The 20566-nt window shown below is 39.1% G+C and overlaps 1 long non-coding RNA gene across 4 annotated transcripts in view; it reads left to right on the top strand.

Annotated features, from left to right (window-relative positions):
- The window catches only part of LOC107077782 (uncharacterized), a 48060-nt gene that overhangs the window by 3572 nt on the left and 23922 nt on the right, over positions 1-20566 (top strand). For 2 of the 4 annotated variants that reach the window (XR_011190198.1, XR_001478780.2), the window contains exons 3-4: positions 13562-13737; positions 15342-15427. The exons of 1 other annotated variant lie outside the window; for it this stretch is intronic. This is a non-coding gene — a long non-coding RNA (uncharacterized lncRNA). The remainder of the gene's footprint in view (positions 1-13561; positions 13738-15341; positions 15428-20566) is intronic. One more of the 4 variants, XR_001478781.2, reaches the window with a different exon arrangement.

Below are 20566 nucleotides of genomic sequence, written 5' to 3'. Positions count from 1 at the left end.
TTTTGTACGAGGCTTGACTACTGAGGGAGTCTTGGAAGAAATGAGCAGAAATGAAAAGAAAGATGACAAAGACCAGTGCGGATTCTAAATATGGTCCTGTGGTACTAAACCAACGGAAAAGATCTAAAGCAACCAATCTTAATACCCATGTTTGGACCTGTAGAAACTGGTTCAAGAATTTTCCCCCAGCTCTTGCCTACAGGTGGATAAACTGGGAAGTTAGCAAGTAAGCAAACATGCTTTTTGGGTAGTTGTGTTACCTGTTGAATAATAACTGTCAAAGCGATTTAAGGATTTTAATGAAACTGTCAGGTTCGTCATAAAAAAAAATCTTGCTTTGTGGTATGAAGAAGAAAAGATGAAAAAATGTAGTTATTGTGGCAGAGTTTACTAGCCTTTTAAACCTGCCCTTTGTGATTGTTACATCAAATTCTCCATAGAGCACTTTTTATATTATCAGTGCAAAGCAATTTGCAATTAGAAAATTAGTTTTTTTATTGTTTGCATAGACCCTGCGAAGAGTCTTAACTGTGCTTCAGTGCCTGCTGCCTTTGTATTAAAAATAAGCACCCTACTTCAACAACAAGGTTCAGTTGGGGAGCTGCAAAGGAACAAGCAGAGGTTAATTCCATACCGCAACAAAAAAATAAAAACATTTCAGCCGTGGAGTGTTCCATGGGTTTTTATACAGTTCTGTATAATGAAACAATTTAGACACATAAGCTCAGGTTTAAGTACTAGATGGGAAAATGACCTGTTTTCAAGATAGAGTTTTGGCTTTTTTTTTAGGTAAACAAGTTTCTGTTCACTAAGGATAACAACTCCGAAGAATGAAGTGTCTTGATAGTGTTTATTGAGTGTTTTAGTCATATATATATTTTTCAGCTTAACCTGCTTGGCCAACCTCCTGGCCTTAAGTTGAGGAACCTGGGGCCCCTCTGTGGAGCGAGGAGTGACTAAGGGCCAGCTGCAGAGGTGGAAATGGGCTGGACAAGGGATGCAAAATACAAATGTGTGAGAGAGAAGGGGATTACTTATTCTAGTATTTATGATTTTTAACGTGAATTGAACTTGGCTGTTGTCATCCCTCCCAAACTTTCACTTTTAGCTCCATATAAAGTTCTTTCGGGTTGGGTGGCCCTGCTTAAGGAAGTAATATCTCCACCTTCAGCTCTCTGATACAGAATGTAGTGCAGAGATGTTGGGCACGAGCAACAGGAGTGCTCCTTTATTTAGTCAATAAGAAGCCGCCGGATCAGAAGTTAGTTAAATTAAGTTAAAAATGTAAATACTTCATTTATAACGAGGCGAAGAAGGAAGCAGAACACAGAGAATTAGCAAGAAACTTGCATCTGATGTTTGACTATCCAAGTTGTTCCAGATGTGATGGGACTAAGATCCAGAGATACACCAAACTAGTGCAAAATGCTGATGCCAGATTGGAAGAGGAAGTCTTGAGTGACCCCTACCATATCCAGACAAGCATGGTCATTTCAGAAGCTTAAGTGATGATGGATAAACTGGTATTAATCTGTAAATTTAAAAAATTTGGTCAACACAATGCAATAAATGCCCTTTGACAACGTAAAGGACACTCCTAAAAGTGACTTTAAAGGCCACTGTAATGGTATTACATTTCTTCTACCAAAATAATGGCAGTCTCTTCAACTGAGTGGGAAAGCAGTATCAATTTAAGCTAGGGGTAGACTAAAAACTCAGTTGTTTTTTAGTTATTTCTCAAATATTCTGTGTAAAAGTCCTGCTTTGTAATTCGTAACCAGGTTTGATCTTTAATCCAGAAAAACAAAAGTTTTCCAAAGTAGTGAAGTCAAGCCTGTCATTAGCTCCAACCAAAACCCTCTCCCCCAGCCACCCTCTAACTCTGACTCATACAAATAAAAATTTGATTTCCTTACATTTTGTAAAGATAATCCTTACATTTCAAAACAACTAGTGTCCACATGTGTACTACAGCACATGCACCTTGTGGTTTAACACTGTATTCTTGCAAAGTCATACCTGTATGCAGTTTGCAGTCAGGCAGCTAGTATGATGATACTACAGTATGTGAAAACAGGGTTCAGGGTACAAGATCCTGCTCCTTGAAACCTAAACAGTGTTGAATTCTCCTGTTGCAAAGTATCCAGCGTTTTGGTGCAGCAGGGTGCCCTTGAGTCAAAAACTGTAGCTCTTGCTGAGTAAATGTGATCCTCCATGTGGTTCCTCCTTAATTATGAGGATCACTAATTACCTGCTAACTCGTTTAAAAAAAACTGCACACAAACACAGAAATTCAAATGGTAGCATTGTCGAGGGAAGATTTTCCAGTCTAACATTTTTCTATCCGGTACAGAAAAGATACGTTTTTTTTGTTTTTTTTTTTACGGGAATATGAGACCATTTGCCATGTCTTCTGGATTCGAAATTTGTAACAACTTTCAGTACCTTCATTAATTTTTCTGACAGGAAATTTACATTTGTTTTGCTGCAAAAAGAAACGACTCCTCGCGTGTTGATATATTCAAAATAGTTTTGGTTTGCAATACGTCAATTTCTGTCCCCGGAGGAGGGGTTCAAAAGCCACTGTACACCACTTTTTTTGCATGAAATTAAAGATTTCTCCCTAATCCCCCCACCGGCAGCTGTTAGGTAGAGAGGCTTATTGCAGTCAGACATGTGAATTTATAGATTCAGGCAGCACAGGCTCCTCTCCTGAATGCTGAGTAGGAGCACCAGCTCTCTGGGGACTGAGCAACTGCCTCCTGGATCAACACTGAAATTAATCGCTATGGAAATTACCAGCACAGGCGCCAAGAAAAAAAATGAAGCCAGCTTTTAGTTTCGACAGCAGCAAGGGAGAAATTGAATCAGCATTAGCCTACCTGGGCTATATTATAGAATGAAAATACATTTAGTTGCTCATTTCAATAATCTCCTTCGAATTACACAAACGACTGGCAGATATTTTCGACCAGGCCACCAACACTCTTTGATGGGGTGACATGTTTTCCTCCCCCCCACCCCTCCCCCTTTCTCCTCGTAATCCACACAAACAGGAAATACTTAGGAGTGGGCTTGCTTCGTGATGCAGGAGTATTTAAGTCCAGTAATCTCATCAACAGGCAGGGCCGGCCGATTTAGGTTTCAGTTTCTCTTCACTTAATGTTGGCGGAATATTGTTGCAGTTTCACAAATGCAATCTTCCTTGTGGGTGAGAGATGGTGTTTCAGTTGGCTTGATTTAATCTTGTGCTCCCACTCTCCTGTCTTGGCAGGTGTAACAAAGGAATGCACAGGAGATAGCTTGTATTTTGAATTGCATCATGTGCATGCTTTTTCCAGCCTAGTGTTATCCCTCCCATATTTCTATTTGGTTGTTTCAAAAATTGGTAAAAACTTTCGAAATGCTTTAAATCTGTGGGTACGAGGAGAAGCTTAGTTTGTTTTTTTTATGGGGAAAAACATCAAAGGAAGCAAAAATACATATGAATATCTGCTTGGTCAATGAGAGCTGAAACATTAGAGACTTCGCAATTTTTCTTAATGGGAAACAACAGCATCCAAAGCATGGTAGCTACCCATGAGGGGATTTCCTTGCTCAAATTTTGCATTGCTACAGTAAGTTACATTTTGGCTCATAAGTATGCTTGCAAAAGATGGTAAGACCCCAAAATCCCATGTGTTCTAGACAAGAGCACAAAGCAATCATCAATCAGTTTTGATTGTTCTGCATTTTCTCTATTCTAAATATGACACTTTAAAATGCCTCATAACTACAGGTGCCAGACCCTGGCGGAAAGCTCTAGGGACCTGCATTCATGTGCATCTGTTGTGTACAGAAATAGTTTCTCACGACAGTCCCTACTAGACCAAATAACACATTTTCAATATCATCGTGACTTTGAGGTTAACATTAGTGCATAAGGGGTGAGTCTTTGATAGGTTTGCATTATTGTTATCGGAGAAATGTTACGAATTTCCCCCTCAGTATTATACTGCATTTTGTTTTTTTAAACAATGTTAAATGAACAGTTGCAGATCACAGAGGTACTACAGGAATTATTATGCCTTTCCCCAACTGCAGACTTTTGATTTTGCTAAAATAGCCCTGTATCTTCTCACAATTTCTCCCAATCAGAATTATGATGAGGAAAATACTTGAAAAACTTGCAACTACATTTAAGCCCTTTTCAAGCAGAGGTAATCACTCATCAGAACAAGTGAATAGACAACTGAACTCTCAGTTTTAAGGGGTTTGTGTTCTGAGCACATTTTCTGCTCATAACTAGTTTAGTTGATTATAGCTTCCTGGAACACATTTCTGAACTAGCTTGAATTTTTATTTTTTATGTCTAAGGTATCTGTCTCGGCCCACATTCTGGTGCAGAATGGATCACTTAAGAGTTTTTTTTTGTATGGTGCAAAGACAGAACAAAATGTAATTTTAATTTTGTTTAACAAAAAAATAATAATTTTTATGAATTAAGGCTGTAAGTGTGTCAGTATTTCCTTTTAAAAGCTACTGTTAAGGTCACATTTTGCCATTTCAACATAGTTGTTAATTAGAAAAACTAGGTACTTTGTTTTGTTTATGCACAGGTTATATGGCTGTGTTAGTGTTTATATGCTTTTAAATAAGGAATTGTACAGAGTTGCACCTGACTTGCTTTAGAGGCTGTTAAACATCTGGTATACATAATGTAAACCTCTCTCTAAATGTCTGTGGCCTGTGTGCTGTCTGCTGAAATTCTTCTGGTTAAGCTGTGGTTTTTAGAAAAGATAATGCAATCTGTAGAATGGCATTTGACAAAATGGCAGAAAACACCACATTAAAAGGCACATTAAGCACAATGGATGTATAAATATTTTACAGTACTGTCTCTGCTGTTCAGTAGCTACAATCGCTCCTTTGTGAAACATTCCAGTTCTCCTTTTCACCCATGACCTTGACTACAGTTTCCATAACAACTGCAACAGCCCCGTTGGGGTTGGCATGTAAATTAAAAAAACATGATTAGAACGGGAATATTTATTGTTTTCCTATAATGCTTAGGGTCATTATTAAATCAAATTGGCTAGTGGTCCTTGCTGATAGACTCATGAATGCTAAATTATGCAAGGGGGCATCCAGAACGCAGACAAGAATATGCCATTGGGCTTCCTGTCACAGAGACATTATGGGGGAAAGGAAATATTTTACTACTGAATTATCCTGCCTTATTTGTAAAGGAGGATAAGGTTTTCCTGGTTCACAGTGGGTACAGTACAAAGAATAATGATAGGCAGTAAGCTAGCTTGTTTATATCCTGAGGACTGGCTACAGCTGAAGTGGTGTGTGTGTGTGTGTGGCTGAATGGGTCCTTGCTTGTAACCTTTTGTATGTTCCTATGTGTGGAGAGGACTAACAGATTTAGAATGGAGAAGTTTAATTTCACAAAATGCTCAGTTGAAATGCTTGATGAATATTGCAAAACATAGTACTGATCCCTGAAAAGTCAGTAGTTTGAGTTTAAAAGTGGCCCATGTTTTTATATGTGTATGCAATTTTAAATATACCGTATATTTAGGACCACCAGATATTGTTTTTTTATAAGCCAACCTGATTCGGAATCTTCCGCTTACAGCTGTGAAACCTGCAACCCCACACGGGGGAGTGAGGAATTGTAAGCGGACTCTTCCGATCTGCCCATCTTCCAGCCAGTCGTGTTTAATCACATCGCAGGGGACACAGCCCCCATGGTGGAGCTGCAGTGCTGATTGGAGGAGAGGCTGTGATTTTCCCGGCAGCCTGGAGGTGTCACTGGGCCGTGAGGTGTCACAGAGCCCTGGCAGATGGACTCCATCCTTCCTAGGATGGTGCTCATCCAATTGCTTGCCACCACTCTGGGAATCCTGGTCTCAGTTGTCCGATGACATGACCCAAGCTCAAAACCCGTAATCGTAGAGCTCAACCTGCACTTGGAAGAGTGCATTTCCAGGTCACCTGGGAGCCCCTCTTCTATGGCAAATCTGACAATGACATTTTTTAATCAAGAAGGACATTCCTGGATGGTACACTGAGACTACCCCTCAGAAATGCTGGTCCCAGTATATACAGCTGGCTGGACTGAAGCAAGGAGGGTATAGTACCTCACTCAAGGTACAACAGTAGTGTCTGCAGTTGGGATTTGAACTCACTACTGATCAGTACTGAGTCCATAAACTTTCAGTACCCCCATGTTATGCCACCCACTGTACAGATAGCTATGTATTATATATAGTATATCTCATTGTATATATAGCAATAAACCTGTATCACGCCTATCAGTATATGCTGTATACACATTACAACTTGGTTGCTTTTCTTGTGGAATGACAAGAGGCGGTCTGTTTTTTTAGAACAAATGAGCAACCAAACAAGGTTTTACTGTGATGTCTAAAAAAAGTAATATAACCAATACATAAGTAGCAGAATAATTCTAAAAAACCCCATAATAGTCAGCAAACCTTTCACTGCTTTTACAGCCTCTTGTAATCATACCCACTTCACCCCCAGTGTCTGAATGCCTGCCCAGTGCTCTTTTAATTTAAAAAATATCATCTGATTAGGATTCCTCTGTGCATTTACTGTGCTTATTATCAAGTCCCTCACCTCCTTGTTTTCCGGAGTAATTTTTTTTCAAAAAGAAAAATAAATCTGAAGCTTAAATCCTTAATTGCTTCATATATTATTAAAAGGCTTGCTGTAATAAACACATTGGTTTTTGCTATTAAAATTGCTTAACAAACCCGTATTCCCTTTCAGCATGTCAGCCTCTGCATCTCATTTATTCCCCCCTCCTCCCTCCCCAAGTTAATGGTCTCAGTCACCTTGAGCTGATGACGCAAAGTAATTTTCCCAGTAGCCTTGATCAGAAACCATAAATCAGTTTGATGTGCTTTTGCAGTTTAATAACATTCTGTCTGCTCCTGCAGACTCCGATGCGACGACCGCAGTATTCTGGAGATCCGTGGCACTGAAAAAATATGAGCTCCGTGTTCCACACTTTTTTTTTTGCTTAAGGATGCCACAGGTTTCTGAAGTAAATTAGATTTTATTAGCACACACCCACGCAGCCCATAGTCCCTCTGCAGAGGTATATATAGCAGAAAAAACATATGTACCTGGTCATATAAAGTCCCTTCATCAAAGGATATGGTCATTCAGCTAGGCAGCATGTCTTTTGAATGTATTAAGATGATTTTGTTTTACTTTATATGCTTATAATTATTGCTTTACATTCTACTTACTTACATGTAAATTACACAATACCCTTGAAACATCTTGTGTACAAGAGAGGCACTGTAAAAATGTGTGTTCTTGGAATAGCCCCGCATTCTGATGCATAAACTGTCCGTTACCGTGTTATACAAAAGGATGTACAAGAAAATCGCTACATGAAAATATAAGTAGGCAATAAGTGACATATGTAAATGGATGTCAAACTTCTTCTTTTTGCTTGTAATGTGTCCTGTGAAGAAAGAAAAATGAATCAGTGTTTTGAATTGCTCATAGTCGTTCAAGCAATTCGGTTTACCAGACAATCCTTTCTGAACTAGGACTATAGCAGCTAGTTACTATTCTGTACCACAGCAGCTCTCCTCCTGGCGATGATTAAATTATTGCTGTCTGCAGTCCTGCTTCACACAAGATCTCTCTTCAAGCCCTGACAGGAATGCATTTACTGTGTGCAGCTGAAGTGTAAGTGCCATTTACACAGAAAACAACTGAAAATCAAGTCAATAAATTTCATCATTTGTCTTCACCAGAATATTAAGAACTGAAGTGATGGCTCCCAAAATAAAAAAAGGCAAAAAAATATAGCTACCCAACACTTACATATGCTATAGCATTTATGTTTGAAAGGAGAATGCATTTGATTTGGAACGGTAGAGGTCTATTATAGGCATCTGACGGTAGCGTTGCAAGAATTATTGTGAATTGTCGTATCGTGTTTATAGGTCATAGTTTTTTAAAATATACATAAAAATACATAAACATACCCCCCCCCCATAATGTTTCAAATTCAGATCAGCGTTTGAATAAAGAAAGAGTACTAATATATACCCTGTACCCTCGCCTATGAAAATTCTTAGCATTTACAAGCACAGTTCCATAACAGCCCATTTAAAGAGTCAAATGGCATGAAGCAGCGACGAATGGCTCGCTCACCTCTGAATTTTCTCAGGTAATAGACACTTAAAAGATCAATTAGACAGTCTTTCAAAGTTCCTGTAAAATATGTCTTAATTAGATAACGGAATTAATGGAAATCGGCAATTTTAAATTGGTTTGTCACAAAACCCCCCCAAAAACTGCCAAGTACATTCAGTGTGATCATAATAATTCTCTGAAATCGTTTCAGATATACTTTATGTGCTGCAGTGTGATGTCTTTTCATGTACAAAAAACAATTCAAATTTAATGGGGATGTCTGGTGAAATGTTTGAAAATTACCGTCATGTAGCTGTAAAATACACGAGGAAGAATGCAATTCAACTGTATTCGTTATATATGTATATAGACCTGGTATTGTAAAAGTACAGTACACGCATTGCAATTCGAGGCGGTGACCTTGTGATGGAGCAGAAATGGTAAATAAACACCAAGCAATGCATAGTTTTGTGAATAATGAATGAATAATGCGCTTATCTGAGCTATCGCAGTGGTTTGGTCAAACCCCAATTAAGGTGAAGGAGAGTATTTGAACATTTGAGCCCTACTGGGGTAACTCAGCTGTCTGTAAGGGAGGACGTCCCTCCGATATTAAAGGGTGATCCAGAGGAGAGGGGTGTAAAAATGAACAGCACAAGCGAGTCTGCAAGAAGAGTGAAATTTATAATTATGTGTATCTTAATAGTAATATAAGCCATCTAATATTGATCATATGTATCTATGTAATAGTGTATAATATAATAATCAAAACATAACTTCATTTGTAACTAGTTTAGGGTTCGACCTCCTCCTGAACTTATGTATTTAACATATATTTAATGCAGAATATATATAATATAGTGTAAATATATATGCATATATACATACACACCCTAATGTCCAACATAATTAAGATTTAAATATTATTTTATTATGCGAGTCATACAGTGGGCGGAGTGGTGGCTCTGTGGCTCAGGACCTGCGCCTGTGACTGGAAGGTTGCCAGTTCAAATCCCGCAGCCGGCAGAGGAATCCTACTCCGTTGGGACCCTGAGCAAGGCCCTTCACCCCAACTGCTCCAGGGGCGCTGTACAATAGCTGACCCTGTGCTCTGACCCCAAGCTTCTCTCCCTGTCTGTGTGTCTGTGTCTCATGGAGAGCAAGCTGGGGTATGCGAAAAGATGAATTGTAAATGCAAGAAATTGTATAGGGCTAATAAAGAAACATTTAACAGAACATAAAGCAGAATTTCTAAGCCACCCTTGCCTGAATGCAGTGATGTCATTTGTCTTCATCTCACTCAGGCCCACTTGTTGCCCCTCCCAGTTTCTTCTCCCTTATACATCTCAGCCTTGTGTTGCTTTTAACAAGCACGGTAACTGTTTTTATTTCATAATTGACCCCTAGCCAATTAACAGCTCGCTTCCTTTCATAGCCCATGTGCTTCAGCTGAGCGTGGAATAATGCGCTTTAACTCAATTACAGCTCCCTGGACAGCAGTCACCTGTAAGAAACGAGGAACAACAGATTCTGAATGTCGGACTTAACCCCTTCTTGTGACGTGGGATATACTGTACGTCCATTTGCACAGGTTCCACAGATGGGTGTCATGTAATAACACAGAAATTCAAATAAATAGTGAAATGGAAGTAAAAAAAGTTGCCTCATTGCTGATGGAAAAATTAATTCCCACAGCATTCAGGCTGGGCTGTCTTTCCACAGTGACAAAGCCTTGTTTTGTAGGACAGTGGTCTATTGCATGCTCAACTGCAGGAATACCACCCTGTGAGTAGATGTGTGGAAACAGAGATATTATCATAGATCAGATAGAACTGATATAGTAACTGATATCTGGCACCTTAAATATTTGGGTTACGTCTATTTAAATACAGTATGAGCTCAATGCTCTAAAATCCAGTTTTCAATTAAATGCCAGTTTCCTTAAATGCTTTCAGGAAGACATCTGGAAGAGGTGTGAGTGGGGCCAGCAGGGGATGCTCACCCTGCAGTCCATGTGGGTCCTAATGCCCCAGTGTAGTGACAGGGACACTATACTGTAAACAAGCGCTGTCCTTCGGATGAGATGTAAAACCGAGGTCCTGACTCTCTGTGGTCATTAAAAATCCCAGGGTGTTTCTCGAAAAGAGTAGGGGTGTAACCCCAGCGTCCTGGCCAAATTTCCCATTGGCCCTTACCAATCATGGCCTCCTATTAATCCCCCTATATGAATTGGCTTCATCACTCTATTCTCCTCCCCACTGATAGCTGATGTGTGGTGAGCGTTCTGGCGCACTATGGCTGCCGTCGCATCATCCAGGTGGATGCTGCGCATTGGTGGTGGTGGAGGGGAGTTCCCATTACCTGTAAAGCGCTTTGAGTGGAGTGTCCAGAAAAGCGCTATATAAGTGTAAGCAATTATTATTATTAGGAGTGCTTGTCCTGCAGTGCTCTTTTGAAAGGACAGCACTTTGTATTACAAATGGGAGAGAAGGAGAAACAGAAACAGGTGCCCATCCGTTTATGAGAGAGGAAGAAGACTGGAAGACCGTTTCAGGGAGCATGTCGGAGCAGTGGGGATATAAGATCTCTCCTCACCGAGAGATCCCCATTTCACCACTGGCAGCCATGATCTTTCTGATCTCTCCAGCTGCCTCCTCTCACAGGGGTTTTGGGTCTCCTGTTGTAAAAGCACGTCAGAAACCAAAATTACTCTTGAGCTACTCTCGGTGACAGACTTATCTCCTTCTAAAATCTCCATTCGTTTGCCGATTTCAGCCTCTCCCCTCCTTCAGTTCCCACAGTTTTGGACACTCTTTCTCTTGTTTTCTATGGCCAATCCCCCACTGCTCCCCACACTGTCTCACCAATCTCACGCTATCTGTCCTTTCTTCTCCTACGCCTTATTTATTTACATCTTTCCCTCTCTCTCTCACACCCGAGGAAGGCTCAACAGCCAAAGTGTTTCTTTACCTTTCGTGCATAGAACGAACCTTTACCTTTTCCTTTGTAGCTGTAAACATGCTTGCTTTGCGGTTATAGTTACTCCAGAGTACGTTCAGTTGTCACTGCGACCACATGCATAGCACGTAAGCTGGAAATTGAAAATAACACTTCTATTTGGTTGCTTGTGGGAGGGTGATTCTCATTTCATGTGAGAACTGGATGCCTCATCCACTGACAGTGTGTGGAGAAGGGAGGGGGTGGACTTTGAACTTTTGGATCTGAGTTGTATTGATCCACACTGTATCAGATCACCAGCTGGCAGCCTTTCGGGGCTTGTGAAGTGCAATGGACTGAAGTGGTGTAGCCCCACACTTTCAGTTCACTAGGGCTGAAATATTATCATTTATGCTGCCTGTGTACACACACTTCAGATAGGATCACTGGCACGGAAAGGGGAATCAATGAGACTGAGACACCAAAGCCTGTTTTTTTCACTAAATTCGAACATTGAATTTAAAAGTTTTGAACACAGAACACAAAAATAATTTGTAAGAGGAAAACCTGCAGTATTTCACCACATTATGCAGAACACTTTCTTGCTTATTTTTACAGCAAAAATGAGATTTTAAACATATACTGTAGCTGCTTAAATTTATGTTTCATGCTAAATATGTGGGGAAAAGTAGGATCTTGCAGGCATTTCAATGTAGTTTAGCAGATTCTACACATTCATTTCGTGTAAATTACCAATTGCGAAGCAAAGAGGCACATTTAGATGACTGACACCCAGGTGGCAAAACATTCTTCGAGTAGACATAGAGAATGGACAGCATAAACTTTGGTTTACGTTTCACTGTTTGTCTTGAAGAAAGTCCGCTGGGTTGAATTGTCAGTGATTTTGAGTACTTCAGGTCCTCTTGACCTGTTCAGCAGGATGGATTTGTCATTAGTGCACTAAATGTGTTGGGGTTGTTTATTATTCAAGACTTACTCAGTCTAGGCAAATAATACACAGTTTCATTGTCCTCTAAAATGCAAATTATACAGTATTTCTAATTAGTAGGTAACGTCTGTCATGCAGTCTTGCACTTTTTTAAATCCTTTGAAAAGCTTCAAAAGAATTCTCTTTATTTTGACGTTTTAACTTAGACTGTGCTGTTCACAGACGAAAGTTTATTTTTGCTTGGGTTACACTAGATGGTACTTATCTTAATAGAAGTGATGTGCTGTTAATAAGGCTGCCTTCGAAGAAAAATAGTAATAATGAGATCCTATCAGAGTCTCCTCTGTAGCAGACAGAATAGCCTCATGTTAACTTGCATGTGGATCATGAAAGTGAAAGATGATTCAGCACAGACAGGTGGACTGAGGCGGACTGGCTGAGCTCCTTTAATCAGCCTGATTATATAGTTCTTCACTAGGATGGAAACTCCCTGGAGTTTTTTTTCCAGGTCAACAAGTTATGAAGAAGTGCGATCTCAAAGAAATCCTCAACTGACATTCTGTAAGGTTGCCTGTAATATCGCCTTGTGTTGGAAAAGTACAGGGACACTTTTAAGACCTTAACCTAACCAGGAGCAATGACTGAATTTGTCTTAAATGCAAGTCAGTTTTAGTGTTCATTACATTTTTCTCTATGTGCCCAAACTTTCACTGCAGATCTGTTACTGAAGCAGACTGTGGAGAAAGCTTTGCGTTTTGAATTTTTCTTCCATGAGAGCTATTGAACAGGACTGGTAAAAGGATGTAATGATAGCTGTTGCCTGTGACTTATCTTTGAATAATGGCATCTGCTGTCTGGAAAGCTTTTTCTCGAAGGATCGTGTTGTTGTCAGTCTCCCTTTGGAAGCTTGTGATTTCAGGGGGCGAGTCTCAGTTTTATTCTAACAGGGTAAAGAGAAGCTCAAATGGCTTTTCTACAGGGTTTGCTTTTTGATGCCCACACTTCAACAAAGTGAGTTAGCTTCAAAACCTGCGAGAAAACTTCATCCAGACTTCCTCCCAAAAAACACATGGCATTTCATTCAGTGGAGTAACTCTCAAAGGGGAGTCTGTTTTGCAAATAATGCTAAATGTGCTTGCCATAAATAATGACATTACACTGACTAACTAAGTTAGCGTGTGGAATATAGAGGGTATGAGGTGAGAACCTGATTCATACTATATGCTATTGTGTAACTGTCTTATTGTGTAACTGTCTATTGTCTCATCTTCTGTCCTATTTATATACTGCACCTGAGTGACTAATGAGAAACAGCTTTCATCATACTATGCACCTGTGTAAGTTTAATGACAATAAAGTTGAATTGAATTGAATATATATTTGTTTCTCAAAAATAAGCAAAAATGGTAGCTATCTGGTAGATGAGTGCCAGCTTGGTTCACATCTCCTAGGTCCTGGGTTTGATTCCTTACATAGCTCTGATGTTTTCCTCTGTTTCTGCAGTGTTTTTTTTCCAGAGGCACGACATGCTGGCCAGGTTAATTGGTGTCTCTATACTGTCGGTGTGCCCTGTGATGGACTGATGTCCCTTCAGGGTGTAGATCCCACTTGCATTAGATGTCCACAGAAGCCCTTATCAGAAGCATCCGCCGTGAAGACGGATCGATGTAGCATGTGGGGTATGTTGTGTTCTGCCCTAAAATAAATTAGAAGTGGTAGATACAGTGCCTATGGGATCTGTGAATACTGTAACGCATAAAGTAGACAGGAAAAAGGGCTTGTACTTAATAATTGCAATATATGTCTTTTCCGTTAATAACACTCTGGTAAGCTTTAACAGAAAATTTAACATCTACAGATTGCATATTTAATTTTATTCTGTTCCCTTTGTCCATCTGCTTCTGTTTCTTCCTTGTATTTGCTTCATGGGCTGTAAAAGGAGTCTTTCAGAACAGACATTTTAAAGCAGAAATTTCATGCATTGCTTTGGAAAAAAAAGCCTTTAAAAGACATTTTGGCTAACTGGGTCTTCCTCTGCTGGAGTCGTGGATATTGCCTTTTGTGCAGTGTGACTAATTTTATGATTGTTATGTGCTGGTAAGTAAATTGTGTAGAAAAAACAACTACAGATCCTTTTTTTTACTTCTGGCCACTGGGTGGTATCAGTGAGCCATTACCTTTTGTGTGTAAATACACTATATTATACACGCATGCAATATAAATGACTAAGGTTTTGTTTGGTAACTTTATCATCTCAGTGTGCACAATATAATGGATATTTAATCCTTGAAATTCTTATGTGGTAAAAATTACCTTCTGCATCTGAATGAAAATGCAGACAAAATGAGTATCTGTTTTTTTCTTTAACATCCTAATAGCAATTATAGTAAGTGATGCTGACTTACTATTTGACAATGTGAAATGATAATTTAGCTTCTCCACACAAAGAAATCTTCTCCACGTTGCTAATCTGAAAGCCAGCAGGTAGAGGATGATCGGGGTCTGTAGCTGTAGGGCTGCCTGTTTGATTTTGGATTTATCTACTGGTAAAATTAATTACAATTTGGTATCTTGTCTTTTATGTGCTAATGACAGAGTTCCGAATAATAAAGTTAAAATTGTTCAGACCTGGGACTTATTTAACACATACTCCCTGAAAGTGATGGAAATAGGTAGTTTTGTTCATCTGCAAAATATTAGTATGCAAAATCTGAATCTCAGCTTTGGATCTGAAAGGGGAGAAGATAAAATGGTCATTGACCAAAATGATCACCAGATTAAAATGCTGTTTTAACGCGACAAGCCTTTTCTAACAGTGAAGTCGAATTTGTTCTTTAGTGTATGGTGCAGATGAAGCCCTAAAGACAAGTGCATTTCACTGATTCTATCCATATTTATCTGGTTTAAATCCGTCCCCTTTTGGCTCAGTTTGATAGGGTCTCTTTACTTTCATCTGTTCACTTAAGAGATGCAATTTTGATTCCATTCAGCATAAAAAGGCAGCTGGACAATCCCGGAGACAAGAATTACCACTTAAACCTCGAATACAAAAGAGATGCAAATTGAATGAACAAAATCATTTTGGGAGTGCAGTCCCACGTTGTAATTGCGATCTATTTCATTGTGGCTTTGTGGATTTGACTTTAGATACACTTGCTCCTATTCAGTGCTTAGTTACTTTGTTCTTTGAAGTGGCAGACCTACTGTATAGCAGTCGAACGTGTGTTCTTCTTTTTCCAATGAATGTTTGAATTCATTACATTATGTGATTGATTATTTGTAGAATGATCTCTTCAGATCCCCGAAGATAAGCAAGACTAAGATTGGTTAGTAAATGGATTGGAGACCTCTAAGAACCACACTACTGGGGTAAGTGGTGCAGTAGGTGGCATCCTGAATAGGAAGATCTGGTTCCAAACTAATGCCCCAGTATGATAACACTGTGGCACACTGTGTTGTAGGAGGAGCCAGTTCTTTAGATGAGGTGTTAAACCAAATCTTGAATAGGGTGGGATCATTAAAGATCCCCCGTTAATATTTGGAGAAGTATAGTTGTTAACCATACTGTCATAGAGTAATTTTGCACGGCTTTACTCCTCACTTTAAGGAATTACTCAGTTCCATCACACAGTACCCAGTTAGGGATCAGTCTGGAATTTCAGATGATGATGTTTTTAAAAATGGAGGAGAGAAGAAACATTTCAAGAGATCAGTTCATTGTAAATTCCATTTGTGAGCTGGCTTGACCTTCATGACGGAAAGCAAGGATATTCTTCACAGATACAGTATTTTGTCTAAAGTATCCCAGTAAACTGTGAAATCCGCTTCTCCCTCGGTTGAGACAAAGGCTTCAGGACCACTGGTTGCAAAACAGTAAAAAAGAACAGATATTTCTCTTGGCTTTGCAGACACAAGGGTTACCATTCTGTGCTAATTCTACCATATTGTTTGACTTGGGAGTCAATTAGTTGCTCAATGGAATATTTTTATCTTTGTTTCCATAACGTCAACGTTATTTTGGAGATATTGCATCCTGATGTTGCTTAAATTTGGAAGTTCCTGAGTTATTACCATTGGATGTGAATTGGCCCTCCAAAACTAATTTCTTGAACACACAGTTGGTAAAACTTTGAAGGAAGTGGCAACCATCCCCTTAACCTTGAATGTCCTGATGATGGACATTGAAAGAGTTGAAATTGGGATGATTTATGGATTTTTTTAAAGCCGTCACTCAAGCTGTGGGGGTCGATAATCTTTTACCTTAGATCTTCAGACAATTGTCTGACTTTCCCCATGATGTTATACTGAGTAGTTTGCTTCCCTCTTCAACTTCTTTCAATACCCTGTAGCAATCAAGGTGACTTCTACAAGTTTCACTACAGCTTCGGGGACTCTGTGAAACCAGATGATTAAAAAATAAAGTGTTAAATGTACAGCGTTTAGTTTGAAAATACTGTATAAGTGAGTTTGGATATTGTGTTTTTAGAAACATATGCACTTGTGTTCTGTTATTAATGTAGTCTACTCATTTTTGGTACCTTCTTATTACATTATCATTCATAACTGTTTAAAAAGCTTCATATAAATCTGCATTTCTTTGCTAAAGCAACTTTTGGTCAGGGCTATAAATAAATCTGGTGGCTACTGTATTTTTGTCACTGCCAAAGTTGCAGGGCAAAAGGATTATAGTACTTGTAAAATGCACTTTACCATACTTTACCTGTATGATGTAGAAATACAATTTAATCTTGTGTCAGACCATTGTGTTAGCTACATACAGTATGCAGAACAATACTTTTTTACATGTTCTGCAACAGAACAGTGAACTAAGTGACCCACCTTTTCCTCTGCATCCATGTGCAAGTAACAGTCACACTTCCAGTTCAAAGATCTCTGCATTTCGATTTAAGCATGGATCTCTTTTCACTTACAGTTTTTAACAGGTTAGTTGACTCTGTTTTTCAGAAATTTTGTGAGGCATGGAGTGGATTTTCCCGGGCTCGTACAGAAACTACTGTATAAGTTAAATTTGCCTTTTTAGACTGAACACTACAGAAACTCTCAAACACATTCACTTTTGTTTTTGTCTTTTTTCCTTTTCCTTAAAAAAAGAGTTGATGCTTCTTTTGAACATGTATAATGCTTTTCACCAATCTAAGGACTTGTTAAACTTCAGGAAAGAACTTGAAGTAAAGGCACTAAGTTAAAGAACAGAAACTACATCTTAAAAATACTCAGGTGTTTATGTTGACACATCATTAATATTTCAAGACATTGTGAAGAAGCAAAAACAAATATTAGGATATATAGCTGGGAAGTGTAGAACATTTTACTGCTGTGGAATCGGTCCAGAGAAAAGCATACTGGGACTTATGGGAAATTCCTAAACTGACAGGCTGAAGAAAATAAAAGGTTTTTATTTGGGAGCAGAGAAGACTATGCGATGACATCCTCGGATTTCAAAATCAGCATTGAAACACAAATTATGGAACACAAGTAGCAAAATCTTGGAAGGACAACAGGAGGAACGTCTTCACCCAAAGTATTCTGGGAGTCTGGAACAAGCTGCCCGGCCATGTTGAAGCTGATACACTACAGAAGTGTCTGGAGGAGATCTTCGGGAAAATTAGCTACTGGCAAACGTACTAGATGTGCTGAATTCTCTCCTCTCGTTTGTAATCTTTCTTATCTTCTGGTTGAACATTATAATCAACGCCTGGATTGGATGGTGAAGTGGAACTTTGTTTTAATCATGTAAATCATCGATCGCAGTAGAGAAAACAACAGCTACCTGTCATCAAGTAATAATAATAATAATAATAATAATAATAATTGCTTATACTTATATAGCGCTTTTCTGGACACTCCACTCAAAGCGCTTTACAGGTAATGGGGACTCCCCTCCACAACCACCAATGTGCAGCACCACCTGGATGATGCGACGGCAGCCATAGTGCGCCAGAACGCTCACCGCACATCAGCTATTAGTGGGGAGGAGAACAGAGTAATGTAGCCAATTCATAGAAGGGGATTATTAGGAGGCCATGATTGGTAAGGGCCAATGGGAAATTTGGCCAGGACGCCGGGGTTACACCCCTACTCTTGACCACAGAGAGTCAGGACCTCGCTTTTATGTCTCATCCGAAGGACGGCGCCTGTTTACGGTATAGTGTCCCCGTCACTATACTGGGGAATTAGGACCCACATGGACTGCAGGGTGAGCGCCCCCTGCTGGCCCCACTAACACCTCTTCCAGCAGCAACCTTAGTTTTCTACTATTTCAACTATCAACCAAGTTGTTCAACTATGTGAGCGCAGTGAAATCAACAACTCTCTGGAGCAAAGCCAGAGGTGAAAACTGCAGATTCAAACACACTGGCCTGCCTTTGTTCACTTCAGTATATCGATTCTTTTTATTTCATTTTTTATTAGGAAAGAAAGAGTGAAAAGATGTAAAACAAAGGTCTTTGAATTATCTAGGCTATATTTCTTCTGTACAAAGTTACAGAAGAAATGCTGTTATGAGTAAATGAGTAGATGGTCTAAACTGAGTGAAACACAGCACTAATTACTTATGGACTTCTCATTCTCTGCTAGTGAAAGCTCATTGGTCTTTGAGGAATAAACCATCAATCAGCTCATAAGTGATCCCCTGACCTTGCAAGTCCAAAAGCATAAAAGACAACCAACAAATTAAAGTGTTCAAAAGTCTTATGATGTCTCATGCATCAAACTGCAAGATAGTGTTCTTGGCATGCACTCTACTTTTGCTATATTGTCCCCTAAAATACTGAGATTTGCAAAATCTTCTACTATTAACAGCCCTCCTTCTGACAAAGTCGTAGACTGGGAACAAAATGTTGTGATGAATATAAAGGAATTTTGTCATTGTTTTTTCTCACTATTGAAATTTCTTGAGAATGCCAGTCTACAAACACTTTTCTTTTTAAATTGCATTAGATATTATCAACAAAGCCTTAAATAAAATGCCCATTGACTCCTGTGCATTGCTTTTCAATCACAATCATTAAAGCTCGCACGTGTACTTGGATAATCAAATACCAGTAGATGAGTTGTCTGTCACTCCACAAAATGAAAAGAAAATATCTTGGCAGACCATAAGATGAAGCAATTTACAAGGTATGAAAACAAATTGCTTTCACTAGCATCCTGAAAGCTAGAGTGTATAGGTTAATAAGAATGACAATTTGCCAAGATGCAAAATCTATTCTTTTTACCCTTCCATGTCAAAACCTGATATAAGCAACTAACATTGCCCTTTCTAAATAAAATCACGTCAGATTGTACATACTGTGCAAAGCTTTTCAATTCCAGAGATTTCTACATATCCACTCCATAAGAACAACCGCGTGCACAGACATAAAATCTGGACCTTAACAGCTACAGTATGTACTCTGACTTTTGAGTTCATGCTTAGCAATATTGTATGGGAGGTTTAATGATTGATTTATAGCATCTCTGTAGAACTTGGTGTTGTTGGGTGCACAGAACTAAAAGATAATATCTGTAAAACACCAAATAGTATCTCACATTAGACTGAGCTTTAGCTACCTTAACATTGTTAATTCATAAGTTTTTGTTTTGCACTCCTCTTTATGCACCCATGCTAACATGGAATTGAGGTAAAGGTATTATCCATCACAAACAAATGTACAAACCTTACAGAGATTAAATTAGAGGCCCTATCGAAACAGAGGTCTCATATAAATCCTTTGGTCAAAATTCCAATCCAAGACTCACCAGATCCATCCTTACTTTAAAGTCGTTGCACATACAGTACAGTACATGTTTTGTGTTCAGGATTCTTGTAACATTATTCCCAGGTCCTGCATATGTCCAGTAGATAACAAAAAAGCTGACATAACTTGGCAGCTCTGATATAACTCCCTTTGCTGTGTCTTTAATGTTTTGCTAAGTAAACAAATAAGGAGTCATTCTCCAGTGGACTGGCTGCTGCCTGTCATTGAATTTTTTCTGCTGACAGTCGGGGCTCTCTGAATGGCTCCTTCGGGGTCCAGCCCCCACTGTCTGCTCAGTCTGGGCTAGTGAGTGTCTTGTGACCAGAGGACCTCAGATTTGTGGCTGTATTGCTCTGAACTCTCCTTCATTTCCCAGAGTGCATGCTACATTAAACTCCAGTTGTATTGCTTCTTTTTCTTTCTGATATGGTGGTATGTAGACATTTTTTACTTGACATATTACATAGATTAGGGCTTCCACGTGCGTGGATTTTGAATGGACCTTCTTTTTAGATTTGTCTAAAAATGTGTCTAACTGTGTATCCTTTTTATATATTTTTTTAAATCTATAATTTCTGCCTTTAGCTAGCATATTAAAATATTAAAGAATGATATGTTTTATAGGAGTGACTCATAACGGGGATGGTTCCAGCATGTGATAGTGTATGTCCCATCATTTTTGAGGATTGTAAGAAAGTAGCAGTGCTGTAGGAGGGAAGGCTGATGTATTTCTGTGATTGCCGGAGCA

The sequence above is a fragment of the Lepisosteus oculatus genome, chromosome 8 (genome assembly GCF_040954835.1).
Source record: "Lepisosteus oculatus isolate fLepOcu1 chromosome 8, fLepOcu1.hap2, whole genome shotgun sequence".
NCBI classification, from domain to species: Eukaryota; Metazoa; Chordata; class Actinopteri; order Semionotiformes; family Lepisosteidae; genus Lepisosteus; species Lepisosteus oculatus.
This window is presented reverse-complemented; position numbering and strand designations above follow the sequence as displayed.